The sequence below is a fragment of the Cupressus sempervirens genome, chromosome 7 (genome assembly GCF_028749045.1).
Source record: "Cupressus sempervirens isolate cs-2001-9-10 chromosome 7, ASM2874904v1, whole genome shotgun sequence".
Lineage (NCBI taxonomy): Eukaryota > Viridiplantae > Streptophyta > Pinopsida > Cupressales > Cupressaceae > Cupressus > Cupressus sempervirens.
The window spans coordinates 37,033,159-37,047,330 of NC_143124.1; positions in this window are offsets into that span (position 1 = coordinate 37,033,159).

Below are 14,172 nucleotides of genomic sequence, written 5' to 3' on the forward strand. Positions count from 1 at the left end.
TTTCTTGATGACATTCTAATTTATTCTCATGATGAGAGAGAACATGAACAGCACCTGAGACAGGTATTGCAGAGGCTGAGAGAGAATCAATTGATAAGTAGGAGATGATTTCCACAGCTAGTCAAATTGTGATGTGAATATCAGAATTTAACTGTGTGATTTTGAGTCAAACTCGATGACCCATGTTTCATGAGTAGTGATTCAACATGAATCCATCTCTCATGAGAATAAATGGAACACTTAGCACTCATTGGATCTAGGTGATGCTCACAGGGGTGAAGCACCGGGACTTCCCGGGAGGTCACCCATCCCAGTACTACTCCAGCCTGAGCACGCTTAACTACGGAGTTTCCTCCACAGTTAAACCCAAAGCTTGCAACCCCATTTGCAAAACCTTCACCAAGTGTTGTGCCTTATGAACCATTCATTAGAAAGCCCCTTAAGCTCATCATTTGATAAGTAGGAGATGATTTCCACAGCTAGTCAAATTGTGATGTGAATATCAGGATTTAACTGTGTGATTTTGAGTCAAACTCGATGACCCATGTTTCATGAGTAGTGATTCAACATGAATCCATCTCTCATGAGAATAAATGGAACACTTAGCACTCATTGGATCTAGGTGATGCTCACAGGGGGGAAGCACCGGGACTTCCCGGGAGGTCACCCATCCCAGTACTACTCCAGCCTGAGCACGCTTAACTACGGAGTTTCCTCCACAGTTAAACCCAAAGCTTGCAACCCCATTTGCAAAACCTTCACCAAGTGTTGTGCCTTATGAACCATTCATTAGAAAGCCCCTTAAGCTCATCATTTGATAAGTAGGAGATGATTTCCACAGCTAGTCAAATTGTGATGTGAATATCAGGATTTAACTGTGTGATTTTGAGTCAAACTCGATGACCCATGTTTCATGAGTAGTGATTCAACATGAATCCATCTCTCATGAGAATAAATGGAACACTTAGCACTCATTGGATCTAGGTGATGCTCACAGGGGTGAAGCACCGGGACTTCCCGGGAGGTCACCCATCCCAGTACTACTCCAGCCTGAGCACGCTTAACTACGGAGTTTCCTCCACAGTTAAACCCAAAGCTTGCAACCCCATTTGCAAAACCTTCACCAAGTGTTGTGCCTTATGAACCATTCATTAGAAAGCCCCTTAAGCTCATCATTTGATAAGTAGGAGATGATTTCCACAGCTAGTCAAATTGTGATGTGAATATCAGGATTTAACTGTGTGATTTTGAGTCAAACTCGATGACCCATGTTTCATGAGTAGTGATTCAACATGAATCCATCTCTCATGAGAATAAATGGAACACTTAGCACTCATTGGATCTAGGTGATGCTCACAGGGGTGAAGCACCGGGATGGGTGACCTCCCGGGAAGTCCCGGTGCTTCACCCCTGTGAGCATCACCTAGATCCAATGAGTGCTAAGTGTTCCATTTATTCTCATGAGAGATGGATTCATGTTGAATCACTACTCATGAAACATGGGTCATTGAGTTTGACTCAAAATCACACAGTTAAATCCTGATATTCACATCACAATTTGACTAGCTGTGGAAATCATCTCCTACTTATCAAATGATGAGCTTAAGGGGCTTTCTAATGAATGGTTCATAAGGCACAACACTTGGTGAAGGTTTTACAAATGGGGTTGCAAGCTTTGGGTTTAACTGTGGAGGAAACTCCGTAGTTAAGCGTGCTCAGGCTGGAGTAGTACTGGGATGGGTGACCTCCCGGGAAGTCCCGGTGCTTCACCCCTGTGAGCATCACCTAGATCCAATGAGTGCTAAGTGTTCCATTTATTCTCATGAGAGATGGATTCATGTTGAATCACTACTCATGAAACATGGGTCATCGAGTTTGACTCAAAATCACACAGTTAAATCCTGATATTCACATCACAATTTGACTAGCTGTGGAAATCATCTCCTACTTATCAAATGATGAGCTTAAGGGGCTTTCTAATGAATGGTTCATAAGGCACAACACTTGGTGAAGGTTTTGCAAATGGGGTTGCAAGCTTTGGGTTTAACTGTGGAGGAAACTCCGTAGTTAAGCGTGCTCAGGCTGGAGTAGTACTGGGATGGGTGACCTCCCGGGAAGTCCCGGTGCTTCACCCCTGTGAGCATCACCTAGATCCAATGAGTGCTAAGTGTTCCATTTATTCTCATGAGAGATGGATTCATGTTGAATCACTACTCATGAAACATGGGTCATCGAGTTTGACTCAAAATCACACAGTTAAATCCTGATATTCACATCACAATTTGACTAGCTGTGGAAATCATCTCCTACTTATCAAATGATGAGCTTAAGGGGCTTTCTAATGAATGGTTCATAAGGCACAACACTTGGTGAAGGTTTTGCAAATGGGGTTGCAAGCTTTGGGTTTAACTGTGGAGGAAACTCCGTAGTTAAGTGTGCTCAGGCTGGAGTAGTACTGGGATGGATGACCTCCCGGGAAGTCCCGGTGCTTCACCCCTGTGAGCATCACCTAGATCCAATGAGTGCTAAGTGTTCCATTTATTCTCATGAGAGATGGATTCATGTTGAATCACTACTCATGAAAAATGGGTCATCGAGTTTGACTCAAAATCACACAGTTAAATCCTGATATTCACATCACAAGAGAATCAATTGTTTGGCAGCTTGTCGAACTGTGCATTCTTCAGACTCAAGATACATTGTTTGGGTCATGTCATATCGGGTGATGGTGTCTCAATAGACCTATCAAAGATCAAGGCTATCATGGATTGGCCAGCACCCACCAGTTTCACCAAAGTGAGGAGCTTTATGGGGCTAGTAGGTTATTACCGACGCTTCATTTTAGGATTCTCTAGATTGGCACACCCCATCACTTCTCTTTAGAGAAAGGGGAAGAAGTACGAGTGGATAGAGAGGTGTGGTAGAGCTTTTGCAGAGCTCAAGAGAGCCCTCACGAGTGCACCAATTCTTGCTGTACCAGATCCTATTGCAAATTTTTTGGTGTGCACCGATGCATCTTTAGATGGTTTAGGAGCAGTCCTTATGCAGGAAGGACGACCTAGTTCCTTTGAGTCTAGGAAGTTGAAAACTCATGAACTCAATTATCCTAGTCATGACCTAGAACTAGCGGCAGTGGTTCATGCCTTGGTGAGATGGCAAAATTTCCTTTTGGGTCATAGATTCAAGCTTCATTCTGATCACCAGAGCTTGCAGTTCATATTTTCTCAGCCGAACCTTAATGCTAGGAAAATAAGGTGGATGGAGTTTCTGAGTGAGTATGATTTTGATGTTCATTACATCAAGGGAATGTAGAATGTGGTTGCAGATGCCTTAAGCAGAAGGCGCCATGAACTTTCATCTGTGACTACTTGCACCAACTTGAGAAAGCGGATCTTGCAGCACTTACCAGCTGATGAGCTTTATGCAGAAGTAATTCAGTTGGTACATTCTTAGAGACCCTTGGAAGGGAAGTTTGTAGAGTATTCTTTGGAGTTCGATGGACTTTTGCGGCATAGGGGATGTATGTATGTACCTTCCATTGGGAGCTTGCGTGAGCTCATTGTACTTGAGGCTCACAAAGCACCTTATGCAGCACACTCTAGTGTAGAGAAGTTACATACAGATTTGAGGCAGTTGTATCATTGGCCAGGCATGAGAGTGCAGATTGCTAGCATAGTTGCGAGATGCCTCGAGTGCCAGAGGATGAAGGTGGAGCACTGTCATCCTGGCGGGCTTCTCCAACCACATGAGATTGTAGTGTGGAAATGGGACACTATATCTATGGATTTTATTATTGGTCTTCCTATGTCATCTCATCGCCATGATGCCATTTTGGTGATAGTCAACATATTGACCAAGGTTGCCCATTTCTCACTCGTGTGTACTACATTCACAGCATGAGACATAGCTAAGGTGTTATTGCAAGACATTGTTAGACTTCATGGTGTTCCCCATAAGATCATATCTGACAAAGACTCTTTGTTCACATCTTCATTTTGGAGAGAGTTACAGTTGACTTTGGGCACTAGGCTCGATTTTAGTACAGCATAACATCCTCAGACCGATGGCCAGACCGAGCGAGTGAATCAGGTTTTGGAGGACATGCTACATATGTGCGTGATGGATCATTAGGTCAAATGGGAGGAATACCTACATCTTGTTGAGTTTGCCTACAAAAATGGGCATCATTCTTCCATAGGTATGCCACCTTATGAGGCTTTGTACGGGAGACCGTACAAGACACCCTTGAGTTGCGATAGGATCGAGGTCGAGTATCTATTGGTCCCCAGTTAGTAAAGGAGATGGAGCAATAGGTGACCTTGATTAGATAGTGCTTGAGAGAGGCACAAGATAGGTAAAAGAAGTATGCAGATGCGAAGAGGAAAGATCGAGAGTATTAGGTTGGAGATAGAGTGTTCCTAAGGGTGCGACCACACAAGAGTCCGATTCATTTCGGAAAGGGCTCTAATTTGGCACCCCGATTTGTTGGGCCGTTTGATGTTGTGTGATGTTATTTTAAGATATATTTGATGATTGTCATTTAATGTTTCATGTATATGTATGTCGATGAAATCAGTAAATGTAGGATTGAGAGTTTGATTTAAGAGATTTTAAATGATTAAGAATTAAGTAGGATAAAGAAACCCTTATTGATGTATGTTTTAATTTATGTGAATTTCTGAATACGTATACATTTATGTACATGTGATTTTATAGGACTATTGATGTGTGCAATGAGTGTGCAGATATTTAGCCAAGAAACCCTACGGAGGAACATAACTGATCTCTATGTGTTAATTTTGAAAACCTTATTGTTCGTAATTCACGTATTGTATTGTCAGATGTATGTATGCATTTTCCTTGCTCAGTGAATTTTAAATGTTCATAACTATGTTCTCTCTGTGTCGCTTGACACTCGTAAAATGGTTATATGCTTTAGTGGCTATTTAGGGTTAATTGTTTAACCTTTGGACCAAGTTGGTTTAAGTTAGAATAGTAAGTTGGACCTATTTTATTCCTATATTTTATTTGACTCTAAACCTCTTCTTAAGGCTTTAAAACTTGTTTTTTTTCTAACCATAGGGTATGGGTATGGGTTAGGGGTCTTTTCCAACCCCTAAGCCCCTAGCTTTGACTTTTGAGGGCACTCAAAAATTCCCTTTTTGCTTTTGTGCGGAAATTGATCATGGGTATCTTGAGTTACCTCACCTCATCTCCACTTGGGGTTTAACCATAGTGTAGGTTTAGTTGGGAGTTTCTAGGGTGGCTAGTGGGTGGGAATAGTTATTGCTCCTTTCAAGTGGTTGAGTTGGAGGCTTATTTAGAGGCCTTCCTTGGACTAGTTGGTTGTTACCCAATCTCTACATTTAGAGAATATTTCTTGAAGCTTGAAGGAAGGAAAGGGATACTCTACTCAAACTTGTTCATTGCCATTAACTCTTTGTGAAGGTAGGAAATTCTCATCTCCCTTATTCAATTTTTTATGTTTTGTTTCATGTTCTTGTTACTTTGTTGTTGCTTCACTGTTGTATGGTTGTGGGTATGTTGGGAAGATTTGTAAACCATGTCATTTTGGTTGTTTTCCCTTTCTTGTTTATGTTTAAAATTTTGAGTTTTCCTTGCATGGGTGTTTTGGTATTACTCACCCTAGGAGAGGGCAGAAGTGACCAATTTTTGGAGAGGTCTATTTAGTTGGACTCCAACCTGTGTAGAGTCTCTTCTCAGGATGAGAAGAGGGATAAAGGGTAGGGTGTTATGGGCTCCTACCCGTCAGCACAAACCTGGTATGAGTATGGCAAGTTTAAATGGAAGAATGGAAGTTCTTGGTTATTGGCCCCGATTGGGCATCTGAATTGGTGTTGTTCTTGACTTCTCCTGTTGGAAGAATCCACCTTTCCCTAGTCTTGATTCATTGTGAATCCTATTGTGTAAACCATGTATGATTATGCATGCTTGATGTTCTTTTGGTTCTTCTTGGTTGACACCCGATCAGTTATTGGTTTCCTCCATGGTTCTTGAAATGAGATTCAGAAAATATTACAAACTCCTTGATTTGATCATGAAGAAAATTTGATAAAATCGTTGAAATTTGGGATTGAGATCCTATTGTAAATTTTTAAACCTCATTGTATATGGCAACAAAGCTGGGTTTTCTTCTTGATTCTTTCCTGGCTGAGCCTTGAATCAGGTTTGCCAATAAAATTGGTGTTTTGAGCATAATTGTTGGGCATGTGATTAAATTTTGTAACACATTATTTTGGATGGATGCACATCAAAAATTAGGATGAAATGATGATAGTTTAGTAAGAAAAATTTTCTAGTTCTTTTTATGTTCAAAATGAAAATTATGATTGAGGAAAGAAAACAATGGCTATGGTTGATTTATTGCAATTCAAGTTATTTAGGAGATCAAATTTACCATGCATTATTGTGACCACCACCTTTGTGTAGTATAAGAACATCAAGGAAGAGAAGTCCATTGCAAAAATTTGGTTGTCTCATTGTCTTGGATAGAAACATCTCTCAAGAATTTAGAATACTTGATGTTTGAGTGATAAACAATAGTATTTTCCAAACTAAATTTGATATCATAGCAGAGATAGTATTCATAGAATGATTATCCTTGTTGATTATTATTATCATTTTGGTCCTAGTGTATAGTAGCTGTGAATGTACATTCAAATTTAAATTTGCATGAGAATATAATGTCAATCTTTGAGAAAGTGGTTTTTAAACTTCATAATGCATAGATAGGAACAATTCAGATAGTTTCATATCAAGCCTTGTCATGGAATGTATATCCATTGTATTAAGTTTAATGTTTGAATGTTAAGTAAATCACCATTTTAAAGACTATACTTAATTTATAAATATCTCCAAATTATCCTTGCACTAACTTATCTTGAGTATCCTAGATTACAAAAGAAGAAAATCACGTGAATAACATAAAATGAATAAGGGCAAAGAATAACTTGCTGTAGGTGTTCATTTATCTCTCTGGAAAATGTATGAGGGAACCAAAATATGAGAATGTATATTACAGTTCAATAATAAATTCATAGAGTATATTCCTGCATAGTGGAGCATCAAAAAAGAAAAAAGAAAAAAAAAGCAATGTCAAGTCATAATAAAAATACTAGACACCCTATGCCAAACTAGGGAGTACCCTATAAGAAAACAAAACTTATAAATATGTAGGCAGATATAGACTGGAGAATAAGTAATATTAAAATAAACCAAAGGAAAGACCCCATAGGTGAATTTCCTTGTCGAATGGAAGAGGGGGCAACAAAGTCTAGTTCGGTGACATCACTAAATGGGAGTACACTTCCCATCCACGCCTACCATGTTGACAAAAACTTAAGGTGCTGCCCATTCTGATTTAATGTCATAAATTTAATGCATTATTGAAGCCATAAGTCACCACATGGTTTGAAACAAAAAAATAAAGTCCATAATTAAGGCTGCATTAAACCCATTACCACTCCCTCATGCCATTTACTTAGGAGTACGTGAGCAACAATTCAGAGCAGCAATGCTGATTACGTGAGCAGCAATTCAGAGTAGCAATGCTGATTACGTGAGCAGCAAGGAGGGATCAGATTTTAATAAATGGAGTGTGACTTAAGTTTTAATATTAGTTATGATTTGACCATCCCACCTTTGTTCCTACACATCTTTCTTGGAGATAGGGTAAAGTGACTATGTTTAGGAAAGGGTGGGCATACGTAACATCAAGAAATTTGGAGCTGCTTTTAAATTTTTTTTAAATATATATATATGTGTGTGTGTGTGTGTGTGTGTGCACATTCAGATTTGCTGCAGCCACATAGATCAGGATGTGAGCATTAAATGGAAGGACTAGTAGATGTTTAGAAATGCCAAATAGGATATTATTGGGGGAAAATATTTATATGTTATTAAAATATGACTATTAATTAGATAATTTAGTGAGTAACTATTAGGTTTTGATTATATGAAATAAATGAATAATTATAGTTATGTTAAATAAACTTGAGACCATTAGTATTAGTATAGCATAGGAAACTTTGAGTTTAATGATGATTTATTTGATGATTAATCAGAGGTTATTTGCAATGAAACAATGTTAGAATTCACTCTATATCAACTCTTAACAATAATAATAAAATGCATAGTAAAATAGTAGGTAAAGTGTTTACAATAAAATGATAACCCTTGCATATTATAAGAATGAAGCTATTAAAACAAGGGTAAACTCAATAAAATGAGTAAGTGTTAAGACTCTTGCATTGCCTCCCCAGATCTTCCACACAATAATTTCACTTGTAATAGTATTAACCGTAATATTAAACTAAGATATTGTTAGTAATTCAGTTGTAATATGAGTAATAAATAATTGAATAATAACAACAATATCAATGATAAGTTTAAGTGAGATAGAATATAGGGTTGGTTGACTATTTAAACGAAATAGTTTATACACATTAGTTCTAGAAAGTATTGACTATATAATTAAAGAATTAAAAAAAAAAAAAAAAAAAATGTGTGTGTTTTTGCCCTTGTAGTTTGGGCATGACACTACATCCATGTAAACATATCAAATAACCATAAAGTAAACACATGCAGGTATACACATAACACCAAAACTTGGTAACTTAGAAACCCTCCAAAATGAGAAGGTAAAACTAGGGTGGGGATGATACCCACAAAATCATTGCAGCAATAATTGTTTGATCACTTTTGATGGTCTGCCTTGTTAAAGGCCTGCCCTATTAAAGGCTTTACACTATGTCAATAGTGACCTGGTTAGAGGATTTTGAACACTTTACTTGAAGTGTCACCTTTTTAAAGGATTTCATCACCTCTTTAAAGGATCTACAAAGTAGCTACTAAGCTAACCTATCATAATAGGATTTTCCCTTATAATACAATTGCTAGATATTAGAAAACTTTAACCTGATAACTTACAATCTTCAATTTCTAAATTCAAGCACTTGATCTACTCAATTTGATGTGATCCTTGCTTGGCCTAATCTCTGTTTGATGCCTGATCAAGTGGATATATAATTTTTGCTCAATTCACTAAGTCTATGATAGCCCTACTACTTGCCCCGATATGCAATTTACTATCTACTTAGCAACTTCCTTAAACAATTCTTAGCTCCTTCATAGATATTCCTTGGCAATTCAAAATTATGGGGTCTAAGCCTTCTTATAAAGATTTTGGGTTTGTAGTAAGTTCATGAGCTTTCATTTTCCCACTCAAATCCTTAGATTTAGCCTATTGGTTGCATGTTGTCTCCAAATGTTTTATTTTCTACATGTTGATTGCATAGGTAAAGTGAGAGATTCGATCTTATCTTCTTATCCCTTCATGACTCATTCAAAAATGCTTTACATATAAGTTTGTAAAGGCACAAACTTATATGTTGATTTGGCACATACTAGAGTACTAGTGCTTGACACATATATGATCTTAGTTTGCTCAACACCTATTACATTTTGTCTTGTGCATCACATGTAGCATTCTGGTTCACTCAGCACCTATTGGAATTTTGGCTCGACACATGTAGTGTACTCAAATTCTATGAAAAGTGGTTAAGTGTGTTAACACTTAATTGTTAAAACCAAACTGAGACCAACACCTTTTTGACCTACTTCAAATTTTTTGGCCATAATTTGAGCATACAGAGGTATTTTTCTAATCTGAAAGAAGTGTCAGAAAGCTAGTTTTGAGATGAAGACATTAATGTAGGTATTTTTTAGTTTTAAATCTTTTTTCTTCCTTTTTTGCAATGAAAGTTAGATGTCATATTTTCACTCTAGCAAGCATATCTTGTGTGTCCCTTCTCTATTTTTTAAAAATATTATATTTTTGGAAAGCTAGTTCTATCTACTTTTCAAAAATGTTATCATTTTCTTCCAATTTTTCCCAATGTTATTTCTATCATGTTTTTGACATTTTTCTCTATGGTGGATATCTTGGGTGTTCTAGGTTCAAGGATCATTTTGATGGCATGGGATCCTTTTTTTTAGGCTATACTATCTTTTGTATCAGCTTGTTTCCCTTTCTAATCACTGTTGATGTCATTTTCAAGCATTTTTATACAAACACACTGAGATAAAGTTCCACTCTTACATTTTGGGTTCATGAATATTATTTTGAGATAGTTGTATTCACACTATTTTATAAAGTGTCATGGGGGTGATAGTTGTATGCCACTTTTGTGCCCTCTTCCTTTTTGCCCCATGATGTGTCAGTGACATGTGCCTTTATAGGTGTTTGTACCACTTACTCTCTCTTGTTTTTCTTGGTTCTTTCTACAGAGGACTTTGGCCCACTTTTTTAGTTGCCTATCACCTCACCCCATTTGTATTAAGGGGGTGTTTTTCTATTGTTTCTAATGCTTCCTTAGTTCAATGGTTTGATAGAGTGAGCTATGTATTTAGTATCTAATAATATAAACTAGGTGATTACAATGATTGGCAACCTATGCATTTCAGTGAGATGGATCATCTACCATATAGACACTCTTGTTTTGTGTCTTCTATTTCCATGGAGGTTCTATATATCAGCACCTTCATTTTGATAGAGTTTGTGGATTCTTCATGCTTTAGTGATGATCTTGAGAAGATTGGAGTGAAAGTATCATTTAGTTTTGAAGCTGATATGGGTCAAAAATTCTCAAAATATGAGGTTTTTCATTTTCATGAAAGATTAAATAAAGATGTTCTTGAAATTTTTGATGATTTTGATTAGCCTATTCTAGAACATTTTTACTTTGAAAATTGACTTGGTGTTGATAACAAAGAAAAATCAGATTTAAAGAACTACTCTCATTCTTAAAATCTAATCAAAAGAGGAAGTTGTGAAATAAATTTTTAGCATCATGACAGTCAAATCAAAGTGTTGCAGCCATATGGAAATCAAGCATTGAGGGCACATGAAAAATTATAATTCTATGGAGTATATTAGTTGTTTGAACTTGTCGTACTTATTCAAAGTTTTGTCCAAAACATGATGGTCATCTTGCTAGTCATATTTTCCATAGAATGGTTTCTTAGAGTGATGCATTCAATTTTTCAATCACTTTTTGGAAATGCAATACACTTTTCTCAACCAGTTAATGACTTTCCATGAGCATCTAGGTGTGTTACTCAAGTTATGGGTTACTTGCCCTATCCTTTGTACATAAGTTTTTATTGTACCTAAGGGTAGATTTTTTTGGTGTTGTGTAGTTATTTTTTTTCTTTCTCATAGAATAGGTTTTTTTGCATTTTTCCCCTACTCTTCCCCTCCCCACAAGAAGCCCATTTTGGTTATTTGCAGACTTTCTTTCCAAATGGAAAGACACTAGTCTTTTACCAAAGATTATTGAACTCTTCATGTCCCACACATCACCAATCAAAGCCACCTGTAAGAATGCTTTTAGCATCCAATTTTCAAAGTTCAAAGTCAACCCCATAAATGATTCTTTAGTTAGTTTTATTACTGATGATGCCTCTGTCAAGTTCAAACTATGTAGAAGTAATGTCTCATGCTCATAATTGAACTTGAACTTGAACTTGAACTTAAACCTAAAAGTTTGAATGTTCAAAGTTCAAAGTTTGAAGGGCTGATTCATATGTTCAGATACTCATGGTTCAACATATTGGAAGCATGAATGTTGATGATATTCCTATGTGGTAGTATTGTAGGTATGTTACTATGATGATATGTTACATTCATGACTCATTTTATCATCAATGTCAACATAAAAGTTTTTTGTGGTATCAGATAGAAGAACAATGGAAAAATCAAGTTGGTACAGATGGCTAGTTGAGTATTATCACTATCTGAGGTTATGAGAGATATTTATAAGTATCTAGTACATGTAGTTAATGTCAGGTGAAGAAATGTTAATTCTAGAAGAATTTTTGTAAGTTTTGGTGATATATATTTTGAGATAGAGTTTACAAAGGCATGTATACAGAGGTAACATGTTCTTGATGTGGTCCTATAATAATTAATTGAGAAGGTTTAACAGACAACTCAGGGAATTTTTTTATGGACTTAGTTTAAAGGAAGGAAAATTTTCTTTATCAATAGAATGGAATTATAACATTGAAAAGTATTTTGTAAGAAGCATAAGAGTAGAATGTCAAGTTTTGTAGAGCAAAGAAAAAGTGAAGGAAACTTCTTTACCAATGTTTTATTGTGTGATCCAAGGTTTGATATTTGGATCCAAGGTTCATGACCTAGTTTATAAGGTCTAACAGTGATTGATTTGGTTGATAGAATTGAGGAAAGATGAGCATAACAATAAATTACTTGTTTGGGCAGTGGGCTCTTCTTGCATACATTGTACCACAACTCCTAACAAGGTTAGAATCTCCTAACAGGGATTTAAAGTCTCCTAATAGGGACTCATATATACTAAATATTTTGATAGACTCTTAATAGGGTCCATCCTCTAACAAGGAATATTTATATTAGTACATCATCTTGTGAGCATCATTCCCATTAGAGTTTTCCCTCTCATCAAGGGTTTCCCTAGTTAACAAATCTGGTGTAATTGTTTATGTGCATCTTGTTATGGTTGTTATTTAATTTGATTGAATTGATAAGATTGTTTAAGGTTCATAAATGTTTTAATTGTTGGATAAATAATTCACCCCTCCCCTTCTTGTCAGTTATCTTCGAGGAGTATTATTTCTAATAACTTGTATTAGAGCATCAGGGCCTTTAAGATAAAGTTTAACAACTTTGGGAGATCCATGGTGAGGATATTTAGGAAAGATGATTCTACATCTCTTTGAGGATATTTTGACACCTAGATTGTGGAAATTCTTGGTGAGTTAATAGATTTTCATAAATAGCAGAGTGTTCAGCTTTTAGATCCATAATCCTTTTGTTGTATATAAACGAATACAAGCTCAAGTAAAGAGAGACTAGGATCCAAAGAAGACATAGAGATCAAAGAAAGTATTGATCTACTTATGAAAAAAGAGAAAGAAGGTATGGAAGTTTTTTCTTGTTAAACATGTAATGAGTTTGGTCATTTTTCATCTACATGGCCTAAGAGAGTAAGGAAAACTAGAAAGAGTTTGATTACTGATGAAGATGAAGAATTTGAAGCAAGTATGGAAATATTCTTGAATGATTGTGATAAGGATAATTTGGTTAAGAAAGAGGAAGTATTAGAAGAGATAGCTTTGGTAACTATATTTGATCCAAAGGCTAACCATGTAAATGTGGAAGTTATCATTAACAATGATTTGTAGAATGGGAATTAGATTGAAGAATAGAGCTCTGATCCTAGAGAAAAATAAATGCTTGAGTTGAAAACTCCTAAACAAAATGGGATTGTAGAGAGAAGAAATAGGGTAGTAATAGAAGAAGCAAGAGCTATGTTAGCTAAGAATGATGTATCCAATATTCTTTGGAGAGAATATGTGAATATAATAGTATACACTATGAATGGAGTTCAAGTCAGGAAAGACATAAACAAGACTCCTTATGAACCTTGGTTTGGTCACTCACCTATAGTTAAGTATTTCAAAAATTTTGGTATTAAATGTTATATCAAAAGAGATGATGATGATGGTAAGTTTGATGCTAGAAGTGATCAAGGTATATTTCTTGGTTATTCATTGAAAAGAAAGGCTTATTGATGTAATACTCTTAGAACTAAGACTATTATGGAATGTGCAAATGTGATAATTGATGAGAAATTTAAGATACAAGAGAGAATGATTGTTTACAATTTAGATGATGATGTTGTTACTAAACCAAGGTATGATGAAGTATTTCTTGAGACTAATAATAATTTGCAAAGTGAAGGAGAGCCAAGGTAGGAAAAAATCTCAAAACCTTTACTAGAGCCAAGAGTTGAGTTAGAAACTCTTACTTTGGGAAAGAATATGACAAATAATCATCCACATAAGAAAATCATCAAAAGTAGAGATAAAGGTGTGATGACAAGAAGCTGAGTCAATCAAGAACTATGTTTGATATCCCAAGTTGAACCTAAGGAATGTAGATGAAGAATGTAATGTTGATCATTGGAAACAAGCTATGAAAGAAGAATTGGTTCAACTAGTAAAGAATGAGACATGGGAATTGGTCCCTAGACCAGCAGACAAGAATGTGATAAGAACTAAATGAGTTTTTAGGAACAAGATGAATGAACAAGGTGAATTTGTAAGGAA